Below are 14,074 nucleotides of genomic sequence, written 5' to 3' on the forward strand. Positions count from 1 at the left end.
CATCTTGCACTCGCTACCCAATTTGAGACATCAAATTATCAGGTCGTACACCAACGCCAGGGTTAAGCACGACTCAACTATAATTACCACACAATGGTTAATTATCAATCAAATCTAATCTATGGTCCCCCAAAATGACCACAAATCAACTTAATGCCAAGGTTAAGCATGATTCAACTGTAATTGCCACGCAAAGGTCAATTATCAGTCATATACAATCCCAGGGACCCCTAAAAGGACCCCAAGTCAACTTAAGGCCTTTGAAAGGGTTAAGTTTGGCTCAACTATAATTACCACTCAAAGGCTAATTATCAGTCAAAAATCAATAAGAAGTTCCCCAAAAGAAACAACTTAATCAATACACACACCTAAGGACACGAGGAAACCTAGGTGCCAACTACGCACATCTATCAAGTCGTACACAAACACTTACGACCTAGAAGCATCAGACGATTTAACAAAGTTCAACGGGTTGGAGAGTACTCTACTATGCATCATAGGTTGTCAAATAACAAATCAAAAAGCAATGGAAGCAATCACATTCATACAAAATTCAAAGACAATCTCATTCAAAACAAGTAAGTAATTTAAATATCACTACACCATAATAGGATATTTGCAACACAACCCTTTTTTGCTTTGCAACGGTTATTTACCGTTAGCAAGTTGCCAACGCTATATAAGCGTTGGTAATATTGTTAAGTGTTGCTTTAATTCGGATGAATTTCATGAATTTATTTCCAACGCTTAAAAATCGTTTTGAAGTGTTACAAATCAAAATTTCAAAAATTTTGCAAAAGAGGGAAACCAAAAAAAATCGCGCTCTATTATTTCGGTCGAAATATAAAAGATAACTTTAGTCTCTCTCCTCTCTCTCTCACCGCCGCTACACTAGGTCTCCTCCCCTCTCTCATCGACGTGGCTTTTCACGGTCATAACCGTTGAAATCTTGTGTGAAAGTCTGCCATCGCGCTTTTTAAGGTGACTACTTTCTCACCTTTTCCTCTTCTATTTCCATTAGCAATGAAAATAGTGAGTTTTTCTTAAAACTTGAAAATGAGTGAGCTTTTGACAAAAGAAACTTGTTTTTATTGATCTACTGGTTAAATAAGATGGAACTCTACATCATGAACTTAAGGTTAAGGATGAGAAGACTATTCTCTTCGGTGAGAAGCCAATCACTTTTTTTTAGGTTGTAGGTCCATGCATGCATGCGTGATTTTATTGTTTTGGATTTTATTGTTTGGGTAGGAACCCTGATGAGATTCCATGGGCTGATATTGGAGCTGAATATGTTGTTGAATCGACTGGTGTGTTTACCACCAAGGACAAAGCTGCTGCTCATTTGAAGGTTTGCTTTCGTGTTCTAGCCTCTAATGCTTGTTTATATTAACGGATCTGTGTTCTGTGGTTTGTAAATGTTTATAAAAATGGGATTATTATATTATAGTCCACGAAACAGAGTTTTCTTATTGATACTATTTTGAAATGAAATAGTTATAGTCGGTTAATTCTAAAATGGGGTTGTTATGTAGTTTGTTTCTTAGTATGTGCAGTGATCTGAGTCTATGCAAACGAAGTGACAATTCATAGTAGAATAATGATATTTAAAAGTAATTAAAATTTGTTTGGTTGGATATATATCTACTTAAATACTACTAATAAGATTGAAATGAATTTGATTTCATTTTATTCCTAGAAGAAATTCTATTGATAGGATTGAAATGAAGTGGATTTCTTTATTTCATTCCTGGTTGTGTAGTTTTTATGTATTGACTTTCTTGTTTGCCTCTACTATGGTTGCATACTAATTATATATATTGTTTTCTAAAATGTGTTGGGTTGTCAATGCACAGGTGGTGGTGCTAAGAAGGTTGTCATTTCGCCCCAAGTGCAGATGCTCCCATGTTTGTTGTCGAGTGTCAATGAGAATGAATACAAGTCGGACATCAACATTGTCTCCAACGCAAGTTGCACTACCAACCGCCTTGCTCCCTTGCCAAGGTTTGTTTATATTTCAATAGTGTTAAGATTTTCTGAAATTCGGGATCTCTCTTTGTTAAAAAATGATTTCTTTTGTTAGTGACATGTTTTATAATATGATAGGTTATCAATGATAGGTTTGGAATTGTGGAAGGTCTAATGACTATCGGCCCACTCCATGACTGGTAAGTTGAGGGCACCGATGCTAGTTTCCAGTTATGTGTTTCTTTTTTTTTTTGGGGATTGATTTGTATGTTTCTAAATGATATTTTGATTTAGCTACCCAAAAGACTATTGATGGCCCATCAAGCAAGGACTGGAGAGGTGGAAGAGTGTATCCTTTAACATCATCCCCAAGCAGCACTTTGAGCCGCCAAGGTATTTAGTTGAACTACTCTTCCATATCCCCAAGAATGTTTACAATATTTGGTAATAAAACATGTTTCGTTCCTTATGGAATAGCACTATTTTCTGTTTTCTTTGTTACTTGTTACATTGTCCATTGATGCTTTAATAATTTATAATTGTATTGTCTTTCTCCGGTAATGAAGGCTGTAGGAAAAGTTTTGCCAGCACTAAATGGAAAGCTCACTGGAATGGCCTTCCGAGTTCCTACTGTTGATGTCTCTGTTGTTGATCTCACCGTGTATTGTTACATTGTCCAATGATGCTTTAATAATTTATAATTGTATTGTCTTCTCTGGTAATGAAGGCTGTAGGAAAAGTTTTGTCAAGACTAAATGGAAAGCTCTTTGGAATGGCCTTCCGAAGTTCCCTCTTCGTTGATGTAATGTTGTTGATCTCACCGTGAGACTTGAGAAGAAGGCTTCCTATGATCGGATCAAAGTTGCAATCAAGTAAGGATTGTGTGTATTGTTTTATCATCTTAATGAAAGTTCAACTACTAATTGTAATCAAGTCCCCGCGGTATTCTAACTTACAAGTCTGCAATGCTCGTGGAGGAGTCCGAGGGTAAGTGAAGGGAATCTTGGGGTACATCAAGATGATGTGGTTTCCACGGACTTCATTGGTGACAATAGGTATGAATTGTTGTTGATGTTACGCTCGTGTCTTTTCAAGGAATGTCTGTTCAAAATCAAAGTTTAGTTAATTTTTCCAATGGGGCATTTGCTTTGTCATGAAGTCTCCAACAAACAAACCTTTGATAAAAATATTGTTTTTAAGATGTGGTTGCATTGAATTTTTTGAATTCTTTGGTCCAAACCAAGTGGCTCTCGGTTGTGTGCTCTACAAATTTTCATAGTATTTTTAATACACGTGTTTTATGTTATCTTATATTTTCATTTGTTAATCTTGTTTTTTTAAAACTAAATTTGTTCTTCAAATTTTATGAAGGCATGGGATATGTGTTGAGGTGGCTGTAGTGAACTCTATCCAAGAGAAACTTAATATGTTTCTCAGTGCACTGATCTTTGTTTTTTAAAAAGTTCCTATTTTTGTTATGCCATCATTACAGTATGAAGCTTCTGAAGTATTTGGTGAAAATGTTATAGGACAAAGCATTTCAGTTCTTTTTCTTTCCCAATTCTTTTTGTGGTTGAAGTGTTTGGCCATTTATGTTGACTCCTTTTGACATCACATGATGTCATTTGGTTTGGTTTTGAATTACATCAGTACGGTATGGGATCCTAGATGGTCTTTAATGTAGGTTATAGATGAATGATTAGTTTTTAAAACCTTGATATTTTCTATAATTTTCAATGATGTTTTACCATATGTTGTATGACCATTTAACAAAAAATAAAGTTTTAATAAAGTAAAACTAAATATTGTTTATACTAAATACTATTTTCTATAATTTTCAGTGATGTTTTACCATATGCCTAGTATTGGAATCAATCCGCAATTCATTACATTTACACATGTAACGATGGAATCAGATAAGTATATATGTGTACGAGAAACATCACCGCAGAATAGTGTTGTTATTATTGATATGAGTATGCTTAATCAGCCGTTGAGAAGGCCTATTACTGCTGATTCCGCTTTGATGAATCCTAATTCTAGAATTCTTGCTTTGAAAGGTGAGTTGTTTGAAATTGAACTATTACTTTTTTAATTACTTATGATCTGTTGAATTGTTAATCTTAGCAGTAACTCCATCTGTCAGTGCCGTAGCATCCACCTCACAAGCTACTCGCGGTTTTAAAACATGGTCCACTACTGACTTTGCCCTCCTGATTTCATGCAATTCGCTTGCTACCAATGTGTGCACTTCAGAGGGAAAACGCTCAGTAGTAACTCCCTCTGTAGAATTCGCACCCTCTAAAGTTAAATACTTAGTGACTCCCTCTGAAGAGTGTTTCTCTGCAGTGTTATACTCCCCTTCAGACGCTGCAGTTGTCGCACACTCTGGGTGAGATTTCTCTGCAGTGGAATTCACCGCTGCCTTCTCCGTAGCTTTCTCCGGAGCTTTCTCTGCCGGGTTACGCTCCACATCCTCATGGACAGCAGTGCCCTCATGTACCACAGATCCCTCATGGACAGCATCAGCACTGCCCTCATGCTCGTGGTCAAGATCCTCCTGATCCTCAACCACAGCGCTAAAATTCACAGCAGCCCCCTCATGTTCTTTCGCAGCAACCCCTCTCATGTCCCAAGCAACACTAGAAATCTCAAAGAGCACCCCTCGTGTTCGGCATCAGCTCCCTCTTGATCAGTAACACCCTCATGCTCATGGGATTATACTGCCACAAAGGTTTTAACCTTGGAGTAGTTCCAAGTTTCTTTCTCAAAACTATATACCTGTTTGTTAGTGTTCTTGTTGTGTGCTTGTTGCAACACATGTACAACATGATTATAAAAATTAAGTTTCAGTGGTTTTTCCATTGTTTGTGTTGATTTTGAACTTTTTGCTGGCGCTAACAGTATTCCTTATTGGCAAATAGGCATCAAGATTAACAATTTGGAAATTATTGATGCAAAGGGATACAACCGTTCTCTCATTTCTTCACGCGTTATTGAAGCTTACTTGATTCAGTAAATTTGGACTTCCTTATTTCAAGTAAAATTGAGTCGTTTGTTAGCATATGGTATAATAACAACCTTGAACAGATAAACTGACTGCAGTTTAGAATATTAATAGTCTAAAGAAGTCATCCATAAGCTTTAACTACTCTTATGACATCTATTCTTATACGTGTTTAGGCTTTTGCTGATAAAATTGGAATTCCATAGTAGAATTCCATTCATGGAAAGTGGTGGTGGTGGTGGTGGTTCTACAAATAGTAGTAGTAGTGGTAGGGTAGTGGTAGTAGTAGTAGTATTAGTAGTAGTAGTCGTAAGTAGTAGTAGTGGTGGTGGTGGGTGGTGGTGGTAATAGTGGTGGTGGTGGTGGTACCGGTAGTAGTAGTAGTGGTGGTAGTGGTGGTGGTGGTGGTGGTGGTGGTGGTAATGGTGGTGGTAGTGGTAGTGGTAAGTGGTAGTGGTGGTGGTGGTGGTGGTGGTGGTGGTGGTGGAATAGTCTAAAGAAGTCATCCTTTAACTTTATGACATCTATTCTTATACATGTTTAGGTTTCTTGAATAGATTTGTATTAATTTAGTGGTGGTGGTGGTGGTGGTGGTAGTAGTAGTAGTTGACTTCAAGTTTTGGCAATTAAGATATAGTGGCATTGGATTTTGCTAAAGATTTTAGAGAAAATCAAGGTAATTAATGAAATGTTATTGGATGAGAATTGTTAACTTCTTGTTTGTTTGTAGGAGTGTGAAAGTGCATTTTCATCATTCGTGCAAACAATGTCGCTTCTTCACCGAGAGATAATCAATAATGGTTCAAGGCTTTTTTGATAAAATTAAAGATAGTAGTGGTGGTGGTGGTGGTGGTGGTGGTGGTGCAAAGTGGAAGAGTGGTAGTAGTAGTATGGTAGTAGTGGTAGGAAATGGATTTCAGTAGTAGTAGTAGTAGTAGTAGTCAAGGTAATTAATGAAATGTTATTGTTTGCTTATTGGTGTTGTTGTTAAGCTAAAACTTTACTTGTTTGTTTGTAGGAGTGTCAAAGTGCATTTTCATGCATTCAGGCAAACAATGTCGTTTGCTGCTGAGAGATAAGTTCGTGCTTGATAATGTGAATCTTTCATGAATCTCCATTTGGGTTTTGATGCAGAGGTGAGAATCCCTAGTCCTTCTTTTATTGTTAAGCTCAATCCACTATACCTTAGATTATCAAGATTTAAGCGTTTGAATTGGTCTTGATCCCCTTATTATCCGCTTCATGATCTTTTCTTGGTCAACTATTTTATCTTAATGCTAGGATCTCTTTTGGAGCATTTGTGGAAGTAAATGGGCGTAGGGTTTTCCACAACGCAAGCTGTTATCTCTTGTTTAGGATCATATAGTATGAAAACTTTTTTTATGGTGATAGTTCAACAATAAGTTTGTGAGGTTTAGAAAATCGCTCAAAGTTGTGAATGTATATGGTTGGATTAGTTTTGTACTTTATCATTTTTTTTTCCCATATATATTATGGTTTCTTTGTAAAATAGTATGAAAATGTATTGTGTACAGGATAAATTTAGCTTAAATAAGAATTTATGATTTATGTGTATGGTGCAAGAGGGGGCATCTTTTTGTAGGTTTAGCTAGTCGCTACAAAATATGAGAAATTATTTTTTTTTATCAACAACCCATTAGCAACGGTTCATAACCGTTACAAATGATTTTTAAATTAATTTTTTTTAAATTAACTATAAACTTTGCAATGGTTAAAAACCGTTACAAATTACCAACGCTTAAAAAGCGTTTGTGAAATAAAAAAAAACCGTTGCAAATATTTTAAATTTGTGTACAAAATAGTTATAAAAAGTGTTGCAAATCATTATTGCAACGCTTAAAAAGCGTTGGAAATTTATATTTGCAACGCTTTTTAACCGTTGCAAAAATTTCCAACACTTTACCCACGCTATATTTGTAACGCTTTTTTGTCGTTGCAAATAGCCTGTTATGGTGTAGTGTATTTTTACTTAATACAATTTCGGTTAGACACTGGAGGCCCCCAAGTTACCCTGGGAAAACGACCTCAGCATCCCCATAAAAAATAGAAGTATCAGTATCAACAACAAAAGAGAATATTGTTCAAACACTTCATCCATCATCAAAACAAATTACAATAAGAACAAGATCAATTGACACAAGGAAGATTCTCTACATTCAAGGGGTCTAGTTGGCAACCCTCTTCACTAAAAAGCTACTAGTTGGATCACCACTTGCATTCATCACGTCTGTGGCAGCATCTTCAGTGGGCTAAGAAACAAGAGCAGCACCCAGGTCGGTTGGTAGATCAGATTGTCTACTAGCATCTACAACAGTACTTTCCACAGTTACTGTTGTAGCCCCACTTTTAACAGACCTTTTGAGGGTTTTGTACTTACGTTCTAGTGCCATATAATCATCCACTAGAACGTAGACATCCCTACTTTCTACCAGATCGACCAGGTCGTTGTATTCATTCTGAGCTCGTTCAGCAACGACCTGCAATTGTTTGCTCTCAGCAACCCAATGCGCTACCTCCACCCTTGAAGCATTAAGAGACGACTGCAACAAAGCCACTTTCCCAGCCAGATCCCTGACCTGAGCCCTCAGCCCCACCACTTCAGCCCGTTCAACCTCTTGCACAGCTAGCAGCTTGTTATAAGCCTCCTTCGCAACCTCCAGCTCCTTCTTGTACAGGTTGAAGATAGTTGTCATCTCCCTTAGCTTCCTATATATCGCCAAGACCTGACAAGATAACAAAGTAAGTCAAGAGTCAACATCACAAAGCACAAAACAAAAACTCAGATATAAATGACACTTACAAAACACAGCGAGTGATCCATGTCTTTCAGGTTCACCTCCAAGTCTTTCCCCATCTCCAGTTGGTGCCTATCACCATCTAGGGCAATACTTTCCAGCAGCCCATTCGCAACTAGTGAAGGCTTGAAACTACAATCCCTATTCTTCACTAGCCGCGTTAACCCACTCACGGGGTCGTAGTAGGTGACCATTCTGTCCAGAACGGAATCACCAGCCTTGTCACCTAGGGCCGCACTCCCCGACCCCTTAGACTTTTGGGCTACTGGCTCAGTCTCACTAGCCTTCTTATTGCCCGGGCATTTGCCACACCCACATCAACAGCCAGCTCCTTCAAGTTCATTTTCTTCAAAGGAGCCCGACCTAATGAAGAACGACCTTCCACCATAGCAAGTCGTTCCTCAGACTTAGTTCGGGTCCTCTTCGCCCCCTCAACCTCACCGACCTTAGCTCGCCTCTTCAGCTGAGGCCTATGAAAGGGAGCGGGACCATCACCACCTCCCCTAGCACTCCCACCTCCATGGCCAGCCTTATCACCTTCACCCTCCATGGCTTGTCTAAACATAGGATAGCTACCAGAGCCTCCTCCAACAGTTCCCACTCCAAAAATAGGTGCTCTCCTTTGGTCCTCTCTCTCCATCTCAGTATCCGAGCTAGAATTAGAGATATCAAGTACTAGCTTTCGAGCCCTCTTCTTCTGCTCAGCTTTCTTTCTATTGATCTTCGCACCACCTCGTCTCTTGAAGTAGTGTGCAACCTCCTCCAACAAGGACATTTTTTCTTCCTAACTCAGCCTCACAAACTCTTCAATAGCCTCCATAGAAGTATGACCACGAATTACGATCTCTGTAAAACAAACAAATGTCAGAATGTAATTATATCAACTCGTAACTAAAACAAACGGCATACACAAATAAATGACCTACACAAACAAATAATCTACACATGAAAACGACCCACACATGAAAACGACCCACACATGAAAACGACCCACACAGATAATGACCAACTATTAGTCCTCACACAACGATTCTCCAATTCATATCCAGGATGACAATAACTCCCCACAATCAACAGAAGCCTATGCCTCCATTCCTCCTTACTCACACCAACAATCACCGGTGATTTACCCCGCATCACTTGGAAACCAAAGTTCATAGCAGAAGAAATCTTCACAGTAAAATGTTTTAGTACGTCAAACAAAAAAATATTGTAACCCCTCTGTCTCAACAGATCCAGAACATGCAACACCCTCCAACTATTACCCACAAATTGTAAAGGTGCCTTCCTACAAAAGTTCAGAATGTCCAAGGTCAGACGTGAGAACGACAACCTCAACCACGCTTTCAGTTGGTCATAAGTAATTACAACCCCACCATCTCGAGGCACATAATCTAAACAAAAAATGTTCTTCTCACCACTCAGGTTGTATATCATCAGATCGAGGCTATCAATCCCAAACTCCTTCTCAAGTCCCCAAAATTATCCAACACTAACCTAGACACTGCCACTTCAGTTATCGTCTCCAATGAAGAGGACGATGTCGCCTCACCTCACTACGTGCCTTAACGCCATCATCTCCATCACTCACTGTTCTCTCTCTCCACTGATCCAATTCCACTTCCCCACTCAAACTATCACTAGTAATCGATATTACAAAAGCAAAAGAAACAGTATATTAAAATTTTAAAGTTCAAAAGAGATGCACCTGAAGAAGAAAGGTTGGAAAGGTTTTGTGTTTTTCTTTCGCTTTGCTTTGTCTTCCTTTGTTGATAGAATGAAGAAATGAAGAATATTTGCACGCAAAAACTCTTTAGCTGCACAAATCTTAAAAACAGACAAAACGTTTTGTCTTCCCCAAAACGTAATTATAACCTTGCTTACAAACCACTGCGATTTTGGGCCTATGGATCAGATCCAATAGTTCCCGCACATTTTCCCAACCGTTCAAACAAAATCAAGTGCGACACGTGTTAAAAGCTTTATTTTATTTTTTTCTTTTCACACGACAGCTGTCCAAAAAATAAATAAAATAAAGGGGGTTGTGTAAGTATTCTCCGTTCTCAAACATATCACTACAGCACACGTGTTCACAATCCAGGTCGTATCTTCAGAGTTCGTACATCACCAGCTCGTACCACATCACCAGGACATGACAATGATCCAAACTCAGGTCATCCCAAATATCAAGCACAACCATATATGGAAGCAAATAATCCAACGTGGTCCTGAAACTCAATCAACGCACCAATCAATGAGACATTTATTTTGTAACATCAGAAATAATGACGAATTATCAAGATAACACAAAATATGGATCTACACTTAACAACGATCTGGAGTAAATAAGGAAAGTTGGCTCAAATATCTTTAAGTAGAGAGATGAACTACGTAAGGCTTGATTCAAGTTGACCCAATAAACTTGATATGTAGGCAACTCTTGTCCAAAGAAAAAATGCAGTCATTCCTTACCAAACTCAACATCAGGTTGTAGACACAAAACCCACACCTCTTTACAATTGGATACTCATAATTTTTCTAGTTACTTTGGTTATCACGAATACACATTGGAGGGTTAGTTCCTCATGGGGATTATGCTCAAGCCACATACCAATATTTCATATGAATTAAGGCCTAAAGACATTGGTCTAGCATAGAACAAACTCGTTTGGTCGAGGAAACTTTCTTTTTAAAGTTTGACTAATTTTGATAGTTAGAAATGAGATGCAAATGTTTATATAAAGTTTAGACTTAACAGTTGTGCATAGGCGAGTTGCTGTTTTTACAATTTTTCTAATACTATTCATGATTATCTTAATTTTTTGCTGGTTATGTAACTAATGTGTGTTAGAGTGAAGGGCTCTAATAATTAATAAGATCTAATTGTGGACTTTGCCACTAACTTTTGTCAATTATGATTTTATGGAAAAATGACAACTATGACTATGAAAATGGATATAAGTTCACCTGCCATATTTTAGTAGTCAAATCCCTATTTAATTTTAAGTTATTTAGGAATTGGTCCTACTTATTTAGGAGTATTTATGGATAGGTCTTAAAATTATCGATTATTAGGTTTTAGTCCTACTTCTATCGATTGACTTTGAGTCGTCTCGGCCGTGGTCAACCCATTTTATAATAATATATTTTTCATTTTTTATCAAATTGGCCAAACTACCCTTGATCATTTTATGGTACTGCCCACATTCTTGAGGAGGCGGTTTCTTCGATTGAGAATGGGGTTCTTCTTGCACAGCCCGTTTCCTTCGTCTGAGATATATCGGACTCTTCCTGTCAGAGAGGAGATTCTCAAGGCACTTTTGAATTCATATTTGATTGGTTTCTACACTTTTGATTATGCACGACATTTCCTTTCTTGTTGCAGTCGAATGTTGGATTTGGAGTATCAGTCAAAGAAAGGTTATATCGGATTAGAATACTGCGGAAGAATGGTTGGGATCAAGATCATGCCAGTTGGGGTTCACATGGGTCGATTGAATCTGTATTGAGTCTCCGTGATAAGGAGTGGAGGGTAGAAGAGCTTAAACAACAATTTGAAGGGAAACAGTGTTGCTTGGTGTGGATGACATGGATATCTTCAAAGGAATTAATTTGAAGTTATTGGCAATGGAGCATATGCTTTAAAGCGATTACCTAAACTGGCGGGGGGAGGGTCAGATCGGTTCAGATTGAAAATCCCGCTAGAGGAAGAGGACGAGACCTTCATGCAATACAGGCTGAGATACAAGCCACCAAGAGAGGATCAACGAACAATTTGGACAACCTAGTTATGAACCGATAGTCTTTCTGATAGGCCTGTCTCGATAAGTGAAAGAATGGCTTTCTACGCCATTGCTGAATGTGTTGTTGTTACAGCTGTGAGGGAAGGGATGAATCTTACTCCTTATGAATACATTGTGTGTCGACAGGGTGTATCTGGTTCTGAATCTAGTTCAGATTTGAATCTTCCCAAAAAGAGTATGTTAGTAGTATCTGAGTTCATTGGATGTTCTCCTTCACTTAGTGGCACTATTCGGATTAATCCTTGGAATGTTGAGTTGGAGGCATTGAATGAGGCAATCTCAATGGCTGAAGCAGAGAAACAGTTGCGACATGAGCAGCATTATAGGTATGTTAGTACCCATGATGTGGCTTACTGGTCTCGGAGCTTCATGTAGGACACGGAGAGAACGTGTCAATAGAAGTATGATTAAAACCTAATAATCGATAATTTTAGGACCTATTCCTAAATACCCTTAAATAAGTAGGACCAATCTCTAAATAACCCTTTAATTTTCAACCGAGAAACGAGGAAAGGAAGTGTATTGTTACACACTTCCACTTGCACGCTAATAAGAGTGTCTCTTGTTGGTTGCAAAACAACTACTTTTGCTACCAATTTGACAAAAAAGCCCGAAAAACCAATTCTAGGTGATGGGAAATTGTTCGAAAGGAAACTTGTTCGCAAAGCTGGCCTCACTTTTTTGTTGACTTTTTCAACGGTTTGCACACAAGTAGGCGCCCCTCCAACTGGCGGTCTAGCAGACTAGCACACGCCCCTCCATCAGCAGATTCGGCTATTTTCATCAGAGATGGTTTTAACCTCGCATAGCCAAGTGCACCCATAGGGCCTCTCCTCAATAACTTGCATAAAAACTTTAAATATCACTAGAAATTCATATACAGAGAGACACCTATGAAGATAATGATTAGAGGTTATTTCGTAGTCCGAGATCATTCCTTGACTAGCAAGGAAACCCATGTATAAATAGGCTTGGCCTATAAAGAGGAGGCATATTTGACTGTTTAGTTTTAGAGAATTGTTACTTGAAGAGTATGTTTACTTTGAGAGTTTGCTTACAAATAAAATGTCATCTTTTGTTTCAAACAAATATAGGTTAGCGAGTATTGTTCTTGTTGACTCGAGAAAAAAACCCTAACTATAAGGCAGCACTAGGCAGTCTCCTGCACCCTCCTTCTGCTTGCCGCTCTTTACAACCTTGTTAAAGAGCAAAAGAACATATTCTATAACTTGTCAGCATGAAATGAGATGCAAATCTTTAAAAAGAAATCTAATGGTTCAGAAATGTCGAGATTTTGCAATTATATTTTATCTAGATTAGAAGTTTCCAAATGATCTGAAATTTTGTGGAAATAATCTTTATGGTGAATATATTATATCTACAAAATATTATGTTTGAATTCATTGTCTAAGTGAAGTTTTACTTAAGTACTTATTTTAACTTAAAATAAGTATGTATTTCTAAGATCGGCAGACAGACGTACGTAAACGGACTTGAGAGAGAAAAATGGAAAGTCACCCATTTAGTAGAAAAGTGGGTACCCTACCGTAGTTAATAGTTAATATTTAAGAACCTCAAATACTTTCTCTCTTCTATTCGTCTTGCTCTCGTATTATCTCTTATCGTAATTCTCTCAGTCAATAATTGCCATAATTTATTTTTGTTCGATAAAAGAGAAAGCTATATATCAAGAGAGCTAATAACTTTTGAATTAATTGTAGCAATCAATTGTGAGGATAGAATGGGTAAGACCTCAGATCCTCATTGGTAAGACATAAACCATTAATAGAATGACAGAGAGCAATTTTTCCATTAAAATGATATCAAGAGTTCGCATATCTCTCTTTGTTTTTTTTTTTTTTTTTTTTTTTTTTTGTATTCCTAATAACACTCAAATCATCCTAGTACGATATCCAAATTTAAAGATCTTTTATCTTATTAAGTTGCCATTAGACTCTAATACGTGAGTTTCCATTTGTGATAATTGAGGAGAAGATGCTTTGATGAAATCAAAAAGGGACATAGAAGTTTCAATATTGTTTTGATAATTTGTTGCCTATAAGCCTCTATTTCTCAAGCTCTTCAATTATCGCCGTGATTTATTATAGATTTCAGCATTAACCAATTGTTGTGATTGACAAATATTAACTTGATCATCAAACCCCAATCCTGTAAAATATACATGAACCGACGAGAGAGAAAAGGGGGATACAAAATTGGGAAGACGAAAAAGATGAGAGAAGAGAGACAGAGTGGTCTGATGAAAAGAGACTAGAGACCAAAGAGAGACAACCTTTTAGGGCCCACCTATTTAATGTTTCTCAATTTGTTTTGTTTTCAAAACTTTTCACACGTGAGTTCTTATTTTTTCTAAGAATCTGTAAACGGATGGTCCGTCAGAGAGCCAACCTGTATATATATATATATGGGGCTGGCTACCTTGACAGCTTCAGTTGACAGCCTATCTTAACAGCTCCCCA

At 37.7% G+C, this 14,074-nt stretch overlaps 1 long non-coding RNA gene and 2 pseudogenes across 1 annotated transcript; all 3 read left to right on the forward strand.

The window, feature by feature from the left end:
- Positions 1 to 526: 526 nt before the first annotated feature.
- LOC147494070 (glyceraldehyde-3-phosphate dehydrogenase 2, cytosolic-like) lies at positions 527 to 4,063 on the forward strand (annotated as a pseudogene).
- A 1,795-nt stretch (positions 4,064 to 5,858) lies between these two features.
- Positions 5,859 to 6,547, forward strand: LOC147494071 (uncharacterized). Its single transcript, XR_015198254.1, has 2 exons — positions 5,859 to 6,111; positions 6,257 to 6,547. It is a non-coding gene; the product is annotated as an uncharacterized LOC147494071 (long non-coding RNA).
- Positions 6,548 to 10,919: 4,372 nt separating this feature from the next.
- Positions 10,920 to 11,969, forward strand: LOC147494072 (putative alpha,alpha-trehalose-phosphate synthase [UDP-forming] 7 pseudogene; annotated as a pseudogene).
- The last annotated feature ends 2,105 nt before the right edge of the window (positions 11,970 to 14,074 follow it).

This window comes from Coptis chinensis, chromosome 6, assembly GCF_015680905.1.
Source record: "Coptis chinensis isolate HL-2020 chromosome 6, ASM1568090v1, whole genome shotgun sequence".
NCBI classification, from domain to species: domain Eukaryota; kingdom Viridiplantae; phylum Streptophyta; class Magnoliopsida; order Ranunculales; family Ranunculaceae; genus Coptis; species Coptis chinensis.